This window comes from Physeter macrocephalus, chromosome 8 (assembly GCF_002837175.3).
Source record: "Physeter macrocephalus isolate SW-GA chromosome 8, ASM283717v5, whole genome shotgun sequence".
NCBI classification, from domain to species: Eukaryota; Metazoa; Chordata; class Mammalia; order Artiodactyla; family Physeteridae; genus Physeter; species Physeter macrocephalus.
In genome coordinates, this window is record NC_041221.1 from 7,286,622 (window position 1) to 7,297,187 (window position 10,566).

The following is a 10,566-nucleotide window of genomic DNA, read 5'->3' on the forward strand; positions in this document are numbered from 1 at the left end:
GTCCGGAGCCTGTGCTCCGCAAAGGGAGAGGCCACAACAGTGAGAGGCCCGCATACCACAAAAAAAAAAAAAAAAAAAGAAGAAAAAGAAAAGAAACAATAATAATGAGGTGGCGTATCCCCTCACAGGAGGGTTACAGAGAAACCCCACCAAGACCCCAAAGCCAGGCAAGCGTGGCGTCCACAGCCGGGAGGAAACCCCCTCTGTGTGGTTTTGACAGAGACTGCTGATCCCAGGGAGTGGACACCCTGCTCTCGCTGCATCTGGAAGCTGGCAGGGATGAGCGCTAGGGACCCAACATCCTCCCTGGAAAGAAGCATCTCCTGGGGGTATGCAGGGACCAGCTGTTCACTGCACAGAGCCAGGCCTTAGAGGAAGCGGTGATCCTGGGTGTCTGTCCCACAGACGTGTGCTGTCACCCTAGCACCATGGGGTCCAGGGACTTGGAGGTGGGACAGAGGAGGCACTTTCCAAACACACCCCCGGGACTTGACCCCTAGACGCAGAGCTGCCTCCCAGCCCACTGCCCTGCAGAATGCCTGCCCTTGGGGTCCCACCTTGGCCTCCCCAGAGGTGGGAGGAGCCGCGGGGGTCTGCGTGGGCTGCCAGGCCCTCCCACACCCCACACCCAGGGGCCTGCAGAGCCCAGGCCGATCTCCAGATGATTTCGGCAGAAACAGCCGCAGCCAAGTGGTGCTAAGGAAACAGAGGGGCTTTTTACCTAATTACTCCCGATCCCTTGTCTCTGCATCGATCACATTGTCCTGATAAATGCCCGACTCCCCACTTCTCTCCTGGGAGAAACGTGGTGTCACGCTGAGGACGGGCGGCCCTAACTTTCCACACACTGGGCCTTTGTGGAGGAGTGTTTTGTTTACGGCCATGAAAGTGAAAAGAACACAAGCAGGAGCTGCGAGGGGGGCCCCTGCCGTCCGGCCCAAAGCCCACTCGCTTGGTCGCTGGTGTTTGCAGACCTTGATGCTGTGCAGAAGCCCTTCGGCGGTCCCTGCCTGGTGCCACATCGGGCCCTCGGCCTCCTCCACACTCCCTGCCCTACCTCTCCATTTCGTCTCCCACCAGCCCCCCAAATGAACGGGGTGCCCGGTCCCAGCTCAGTCACTATTTCTGGAAAGGACACTGAACTACCACCTCAGCCCCTTTGCCTAGGCCAGTGTGTCCCCAACGCCGCCCTGCCCCCTCGTCCTAGGGTCCTCACACGCCCTCGCCAGCCCCGTGAGGGCCCCTCTGGGGATGCTTGCCCGGCCCCCTGCAGACCCCCATAGCATCACCTCCAGCCCACTGGGCTGCCCTTGTGTTGCCCTCTTCTGTCTCCTGGCCCCAGCCAGCCTGGGAGCCCCAGGCCTTCCTGGTCCCGGCACCCAGAGAGCTCATAATTGGGCAACAGAAGCCTTCCCATGCTGTTTACCCCACCGATTGGCTCCCTTTAAAGAGCAGGCCCAGGCCTTCCACTCTCCCCTCTCTAACCTGCGATACTGCTGAGCCTCTGATGCGCGCGCGGCTCCCAAAGCCAGCCTAGCAGAGGCTTCGGCAGTGAACTTGAGCCTCAGCCTGACCGTGTCTGATTCCTGTGGGCCAACAATCCCACGGACGGTTACCTCAGAAGATCATTCCAAAGGTCAAATGCAAACGAAGTGGGTTGGGACTTACGGGGACGCTTTCCATCACACACGATGGAGGACCTGCCACATGACCTCTGCTTGTCCCCAGTCACCCCAAACTGAGCTGACTGGACGTCCTGACCAATCACGTACCTTAACCTCTCCCAAATGTGCCTCCCCAGCCCTAGCATGGGAGTAGAGAGCTTCGAGGAACCGTCTAACTTCTGGGTTATAACGTCTATGTTCCCCTAAATCTGTGGTTCTCAACCAAGCAGGGGTGCTCTCTCCCCTCAGGGGACCATATCTGGAAATATCTGTGGTTGTCACAACCCGGGGGGAGGAGTGCTACTGGCTTGTAGTGGGTGGAGGCCAGGAGTGCTGTCAAATGTCCCACAGTGCACAGGACAGCCTCCCACCAAGAACGATCCACTCCCAAGCGTCAACAGTGCCGAGGGGGGACGCCCCGCGAGGGTTCCGTAACACACGTAGGCGTGGATCGCGGCGTGTGCCTCTTCGAGCCGATCCATCTGCTTGATCTGAACTCCAGGTTGACACCTTCTGCTGCTCTTCTTTGCCCAGGGAAGCTGCCAAGATCATCCGAGGCAGGAGGAATGGAGACCGGGAGGGAACTTCTAACTTGCAGAGGAGACAAAAGGGGCACGACACCATAATCGCAAAGGAACCGGGCTGCAGGAGGTCCAGAGCGGCTCTGGGAGCCTCCCTTTGAAATTCAGAGCCCTCATTCAATCCAGCTCACAGGAAGGCTCTGGACAAGAGGTCGATGAGAGAGACGTAGAGAGCACTTTTGTTTCGAAGCTTACAGGGAAGGGTGGGGAATTTTTTTAACGGAGCCAAACCACACTCACCTCTACTGGGCCGTGAAAATGTGCACATCAACAAGGCAAAATAATGCATGTGATTCAGCTTTTCATGTGCACGGCACACATGGCTTACCAAACGAAATGTGAAGGCTTATTTGTTTAGTGGAAATTCTCAAAGAATGGCTCTGCCTGTTGCAGCAAGTAAAACGCGAAGTGTAATTGTGCTGGAGTTTTTCAACACAAGATTTCTCCGTTTGACAATATTTGAACGGAGGGCATGTAGGGCGGCACCTATGACAGCAAGAGGCCTGAGAGGTTTCCAGCCTGAGAGCCGGATCCCAAGGTCTCCCACTGTTGGCCGATGCGTTTGTAGGACTTGGAGAACTCAGAGATCCTTCCTGCCTTCTGCATCACTGAGACTCCACTGGCCTTATTTTTGCTGATACTTTCCCCTGCACTTCACTGATTGTATCAGGATTGTTTTAGCTGCAAGTAATGGCCAACCCACCTAAGAGTTGGCCCAAGCAATAAAGACAATTGATTATGTCACATCACAAGAAGTGAGGAGTAGAAAATGCCAGGGTTGTTCTCATGTGGCTCAGGCACGTCATTGAGGACTCTTTTTCTGCTTAGTTGTTCTCAGTAAGTTAGTTTTTCATCCTTAAAGGCAACACCTCGTGGTCCTAAGATGCCTCCGCGGCTGCAGACACAACATCTCAAACAGGGGAGAAAAGGAGGTCGACTGCCAGGGGGACCAGCCATCCCCCTTTGCCCAGGACTAAAGGGGAGTTTCCCTGGCAGTTCCCAAGCAGACGGGGACAAGTTGGTCACCACCTGGACCTCTTTCCTCAGGGAGGGACATCTCCTCCAGAAGCCCCAGCACACTGTCCTTGTGTCCTAGGTCACACACTCACCGCTAGGTCAATGACTGGAAAGAGGCCTGGGATCCCTGTCATGATTCACCCCCTTCCTCTGGGCTTGTCCATCACTTGGACAGAGTTGGTATTCTGTTGGCCGGGAAGAAAGCAAGGACCAAACATCTGCCAGAGTGCTCCTGAAAAAAATGAAAATTTCCAATTAACTGTATCTTACCATCTGAGCAAATTCTGACAGACTACTCATTCATTCATTGATTCATTCATTGAACAAGTGTGGGTTGAACCCTACGACCTGCAAGCTCAAGCTGGGGTGGGGTCGGGTGGGGAGGAGGGGGCCTACATCTATATGATAGGATTGTTGCTTGTTTTTTTTAAAATAAATTTATTTATTTTATTTATTTACTTTTGGCTGTGTTGGGTCTTCGTTGCTGCCTGCGGGCTTTCGCTAGTTGCGGCCAGCGGGGGCTCCTCTTCGTTGTGGTGCAGGGGCTTCTCATTGCGGTGGCTTCTCTTGTTGCAAAGCGCGGGCTCTAGGCAGGTGAGCTTCAGTAGCTGTGGCGCACGGGCTCAGTAGTTGTGGCGCGCGGGCTTAGCTGCTCCACAGCACGTGGGATCTTCCCGGACCAGGGATCGAACGCATGTCCCCTGCACTGGCAGGCGGATTCTTAACCACTGCGCCACCAGGGAAGTCCCAGGATTGTTGTAAGGATTAAATTACTTAACACCAATAAAGTTCATAGAGATTGGTTGGCACATAAGAAGTGCTCAATAAATGTTCGCTGTTACTGCTTGTGGTAGCTTTAAAACAGGGCTGCAAAACTTTTTCACTCCTCCCTTTGCAGGGGCAGGGCAGGCAGAGGAGAGAAAGTCCACATCCCCCGGGCTCGAATCTGGGCAGGCTCTCTGACCGCCTGGACCACGAGGAGACCGAAAAAGTGTGACTTCCAAGGCTGAGTCATGAAAGGCCATGCCTGTTCCTCGCTCACCGGGAACACTCTGCCACCATATAAGATGGACCCCCCGAGACAGGCCTTGTGGAGGCACTCGGGTCCACAGCCAGCTGAGTCCAGCTGAGTCCGGCTTTCCAGTTCTCCCTGCCAAGGTGCCAGACGTCACTGTCCCTCCACACCAGCCCATCTGCCAGCTGAGTGCCACTGAACACCTCCCTCCCTCAACACCACGTGCGACAGAAGAATCGCCCGGCCAAGCCCTGCCTGAATCCGTGACTAACGAAATTGGGCGCTAAAATACAACAGTGATCATTTTAAGCCTCCTGGGGTTGGGGTAGTTTGTTACCCAGCAGTGGACACTGGAATGTGACTAGAATAATTACTTCTCTTATTAGTTACTATTACTACTGTGATCAGCGTCAATATTAAAAGACCGATAAGGCGGGTACGACTGTGCTTCCCTAGCAGAGCGGGAGATGAAAGGACAGAGAGTTACAAGGGTTTGACCAGGTGAGTTGTGAGCACAGCTAGTCTTCTGGGTTGGTCACGCCTCCCAATGTCCGGCCTGGGACTCTCTGACGAGTCTTACACTAACTGTTTCTGGCTGGTAAACTGCCCTGTAGGAAGCTACCGAAACGTTCCTGTTACCTGGTTCTTCAGGACCCAACCCCCAGGAAAATTACTCATCGTGTGTGATCTGACCCCAAAGGATGAATTAAACTCTGTACATAGCAAACACTACCACACCAATGGCCATCATCAAATGACCATTTGCTTTTGCTGCAAGATGCAAGACAAACGAAGGAGCACAACCCCCCCCACACCTTTTGAAATAAAATAATATAAAATCTAAACTCCTATTTCCCCTGAATATAGCAGAGGAGCCTTGGTGAATCCAATGTCTGTGGTATACCAGCCAAGGAGGAAAAACTCTGATGACCCGATAAGTCTTTCTATCTGTCAAAGTGAAGGAAATGACGCGGAGCTGTTAATCAATATTTATGTAACACTCACCAAAAGCTGTACTTGCTGAAGTAAAATATAACCTTTCTCTCTTTAAACACCTTTTACTTGTTATTTGAATAGGAAGTTATTCTTTCAGAATTAGCTACGTCTGTCAACCCAGCATTCCTGGCTGGCACACGTAACGTTCTTACCATATCCCACCTTCTCAATAACTTTCTCTTTAGCTTAGCTTTTATTTATTTTTGACAACTCCCTGGGGTTTCCTGACAGGAGAAATCTTTAAGACTGGGGTAATATGGTTTCTACATTCAGAGCTACATTATTTTTTTATTAGTGTTTTCAACTCAGAATAAGAGAGTGGGACAAATCCACCCCAAATGCAGGGAGTTTTTTACTAATGGTCCCACTGACCGACATTTATTTTCAACCTTAATGTTTCAACTTTCTTGTCTCCTTTGTCAGTTTAAGAGGTGCCCGGCATGTTCTCAAATGTGTTTTTGGTCGATCGGCATAGGTTATAGCTCTTTGGCAGGAAAGCATGGGTTAAGTAGATGAAAATTCATCAGCGTCTGTCTGCGCAAAACTCCATGCCCTGGCTTCCACCGGTTCGTTACTTTGCCATCAATTGATCAGAATGAAACTGTCCTCTTTCTGCCATTGATCATGGTTTATAACCCCTTATCAAAGATGGGTTTTTGAGCTTTAATCCTTGGCTGAAAAACACGAAGATTATTTCCTTCTGCCTTTTGTCTTGTGTCTAATCCAGTCCCTGTGGCTCTCCCATCTGCCACGGATGCCCCTCCCTGTTATATTTTAACCCCATCATTCAAGTGACACAGAATTAGGTTAGCCTTGGAGACTCTCCAACATAATTTTTCCCCTAAAGCAATGGCAGGGTCGAGATTTTCCTTCCTCTCCTGGGGCAAACCTTACAGAGAGGCTCACAGTCTTTCTCAGGGGAAGGTGGTCCTAAAAGAGGAGAATGCTTTGTTTACAAGAGAAAGGCTTTATCAAATCTGGCCTCAGAAGCTCTGATGTCTACATACCTCTGGCATTCCCTTTGGGGTTTTCTGGATGTCAGCTGATCTAAGTGGAAACCAGAAAGGTAGAAGCAGAGCTCTTGAAAGACTGAAAGCAAACGGATTGGGTGAGGTCTTAAACCTGCTTTTTTTTTTTTTTTTCTTGGCTGCACTGCACCACATGCAGGATCTTAGTTCCCCAACCAGGATCGAACCCATGCCCCCTGCATTGGGAGCGCTGAGTCTTAACCACTGGACCACCAGGGAAGTCCCTGCTTTTTCTTTAAAAAAAAAAAAAAAAAGCAAACCACTCTTTGCCTGACAAAAGCTGCAACCATTTCTACGTTCTCAGTTGAGCACCTATGGTAGCCCGGGTCCTAACTAGCAGGCTCACTGTGATATATTCCAGACTGAACTATTATTTATTGTACCCTGCCTTGTTCCAGAAAGGGTTTAAGGCAGCTAACTGAAGTATATAATCATGAAAAGCTGATTCAACTTCTTATTTGGCTAAAGACATTCTGATGTAAACGGAAAAAAGTTTTGAAATCCTCTTTTTCATTTTAAAGAGAGTTATTCAAGATGATTACCTTATTTTACAACAAACAGACGTTTCTAGTAATTGAATACAGTTAAGTATCTGTCCAAAAATTTCCTTTGGACCTTGCAAATTACAGCTAATATATAGTGTTTTCATTTCTTGTGAACCACCAGGAAATCCGATGTCATCGTATAGATTATGCAGAAGAAATGTTTTGCACAGGCAAAGCTGGACAATCACCAAATTTGGATCACCTCTGAGGTCAGTGCGTTTGCCTGTAGCACGGATGGTCTCCTTCTCTGACCCCTCCCAGGGTCCTTCCACTTGTTATTGAAACAGGAGGGAAGGGGGCAGGGCACAACCTCTGAAAGAATAACATAGCCCGAGGACAGGACACAAACTGATTAAAACCAAATGGGTCCAAGATGGCGGACAAGTCGACTTCCCCTAGACCTTGAACCTCAGTATATGCTCACTGTAACACATCAGCAAGCTAAATGACACACCCACAGGCACCACGACAGTTCCAAGGATCCATAAGGATCAAAAAGTGGGCGGTGGCCCAATTCCTGGAGATCCCCACCCCTTCAAGAAATAGCTGGAATCCTCCTCCCACTTATTGGCCTATGAAATTACCAACCCCTATAAAAACTGACAGCCCCCATACGCTGGTGCCTTTCTCACTTTCTGCGATGGCCTACACTCTGTCTGTGGAGTGTGCGTCTCTCTAAATAAATCCACTTCTTACCTATTACTTGGTCTCTCACTGAGTTCTTTCTGCGATGAGACATCAAGAACCCGAGTTTCATTTAAGTCCTGAAACGGGGTGTGTGATCTCAGTTGGAAGACTGTGGGTTTTGGCCAGGTTCGAGTCCCAGCCATGTGGGTTCAAGTCCCAGTCTGGGTTTTGGCTGGGTTCGAGTTCTGACACTTGGGGTCAAGTCCCAAACTGAGGTGCCCGGTTTCATCATTTCACTTCATTCAACATTGAGGCACATTGCTTTCAATTTATTCCTTCCACAAGCCCCTTAAAAACTATGTTCCTGTGATTTACTAAATATTCAAGTGTCATTCTTTTATATCAGTTTTATAAATGAGCTCTTGCCTGTATCCATAGGACAGAGCTGAGTTTGCATATTCTCTGGCCAGGCTTTGGTGGGGCTCCATGGCAGTCTGTGGCCATGAGGTCAGTTCCCCTCTACTGGCCATTGCCGCCATTTCCTGAATGGATGGACAGATTCTGGAGAAAGAAGGAGAGGAGAAATGCTATGGCATCGCGGTGGAAAGAGGCACCCGCATGGCCCCTCCACCCTGCCTGTGTTCAGGTCTGGGCGGGGACAACATCTGGATTACATGGTCCCCTTTAGCTGCCTCATCGTTGAGAAGATACACTGCCCACCAGCCCTCCGGCTGACTTATTCCTGAACGGGCAACACCAGGCGACTCAGGGGAGAGGAAGCTCATTCCCTGGGTGGGTGTCAGGCCCGTTGGTGCTAAGGGTGGAAGGGGGCCCTAGAAGTTGGTTTCCACTGGGAGCTGAGGGGTGGAGCTGGGGCTGAGGAGGAGGTGGGTGTGTCCACATGCAGCTACCCTCGGGCCACCCCGATGCTGCTGGAGCCTGGACTCTGGCGCCTATAGCATCTGAGGTTGAGGGGCTTTTATTATTATTTTTGTTTGTTTAATAACAGGGACTTCCCTGGCGGTCGAGTGGTTCAGACTCTGTGCTTCCACTGCAGGGGGCACAGGTTCAATCCCTGGTCAGGGAACTAAGGTCCCGCACGTTGCACGGTGTGGCCAAAAAATTAAAAAAAAAAAAAAAAAAAGACATAACAGTAAAACAAGGAACCAAACAGAAAGAGGGAATGAAATCACAGGGGGCGCCTTCTTTTTAAAAGTCCCTCCCCATGTTTTGAGCTCTGTGGGGCAGGGCAGGTGCTGAGGGACTTTCACACACAGGATCTCCCTGTGGAGGGGACTCTGTCACCCACGGTTCACAGATGAGGAAGTCGAGACCCAGAGAAGCCAGGATGTTCCGGAGATGTGTTCGTTTTAATCAGGTGTGGTAAGATGCGAAAACGCAGAAATGATTATCACAGGGGAAGGAGTTGATACTCACAGCTCCCGAGAAACAGGAGGCACGAACGACTTGCAGGGCCACCAGGGGAAGCAGAGGGGTCGGTCAGGGGCAGAGGGCAGGGGAAGGAGAGCTTGCTCCACAGCCTTTACTGGCGTTTTCGTGAGAAGGAGAGGCAGGGCACAGGAAACAGTTCAGGACTGGTAAGTCTGAATAATTACTGCAGGCTCTGGGCCATAGGGTTGTCTGGTTGTCTGTCCCTGGTTGTCTGGTTCCTGGCCCTGGGGTGATTTAGGGCAGGGAGAATATTGACGTGACATGTGACAAACATAGGAGATTGCTGAGACGTGGGCTCTGGATTGGTTGGTTTGTGTATCAAAGGCACACTTGCAGGGGAGCTTTGCTACCTGTAAGAATTAGCTAGCCCTGGGAGGGGCAGTCTCTCCAGGTTCAAGACCCCAAATGCCAGAGCATCAAGAATACAGAAAATAAGAAAATATAGTCAATATACAGGACTTAAGTTAAAACACAGGTGCAGCTAATAAGGGACAGAGGCAGGGTTCAGACCCAGGCTGCCCAAGTCCAAGTCCTTCATAGATTCAACCCTGTGAGATGTCTCTCACCTCCTCCCACCCTCAGCGGGTTAATGGGAGCCATTTAATGCACATGTCCTGCCCTTAGGAGCTTGTTTTTGTTAGGGAGTCAAAGACAGAGAGAAAACTCAAATAGAAGATTAGATAACCTACCCCCCCCCCCGCCCCGCCCCTCTGCGCCGGAAAAGTCACCACAGCGGATCAAATGGTATTTTAAACGCTTTAGGACATTTACGTTTTGTTTTGTTTTTTAACCCCACACTTGTTTATTTATTTATTTTGGGCTGCGTTGGGTCTTCGTTTCTGTGCCAGGGCTTTCTCTAGTTGTGGCAAGCGGGGGCCGCTCTTCATCGAGGTGCGCGGGCCTCTCACTATCGCGGCCTCTCCCGCTGCGGAGCACAGGCTCCAGACGCGCAGGTTCAGTAGTTGTGGCTCACGGGCCTAGTTGCTCCGCGGCATGTGGGATCCTCCCGGACCGGGGCTCGAACCCGTGTCCCCTGCATCGGCAGGCGGATTCTCAACCACTGCGCCACCAGGGAAGCCCGACATTTACGTTTTTAAGGAGACCTATGATTCATTTTTTTCTGTAAATTAACAACACTTTTCCTGCTTTCCTTCCTTCTTGAGACCTTCCTCTGTCATGCATCTTTGGGCTGGGGAGTCAGGTTTACTAAGAAGAACATGTCTATTTAGCCAATATTTATGTGCATACCTGGGACGTTTCTGTGGCAGGAGTGACTGTCGGGGCTTGAGCTTCCAGAGGGTTCTCCTGCTCGTTGGAGAACCACCACGCTGGGTGTCCTCTGTGCCACCGTCCACGTGCAGGCCCACTGTCCCCACGATTGACACACAGGTGCACAGAGGTCTGTGGAACAAGCAGGGAACAAATGAGAGGTGAGTTGAGAGAAAAAAATTAATGTGGTAGATTTAGCACGGCCCCGCCCGATAGAAGTGTCAGTCACACCACAGATGTAATTCACAATTTTCCAGTAGCCACATTAAAAAGATAAAAGGAAACAGGTAGAAAACATTTAGAAATCTGTTCTGTTTAAACCTGATATATCTGAAGCATTTTCATTTCAACTTGTAATCATATTAATATTAT

General features: G+C 50.4%; 1 long non-coding RNA gene across 1 annotated transcript in view; it reads right to left on the minus strand.

The window, feature by feature from the left end:
* Positions 1-10,305, minus strand: part of LOC114486682 (uncharacterized) — a 14,204-nt gene extending 3,899 nt beyond the window's left edge. The window contains exons 1-2 of the long non-coding RNA XR_003680798.1: positions 10,174-10,305; positions 3,355-3,494 (exon numbers count right to left, since the gene is read on the minus strand). This is a non-coding gene — a long non-coding RNA (uncharacterized lncRNA). The remainder of the gene's footprint in view (positions 1-3,354; positions 3,495-10,173) is intronic.
* Positions 10,306-10,566: the final 261 nt, after the last annotated feature.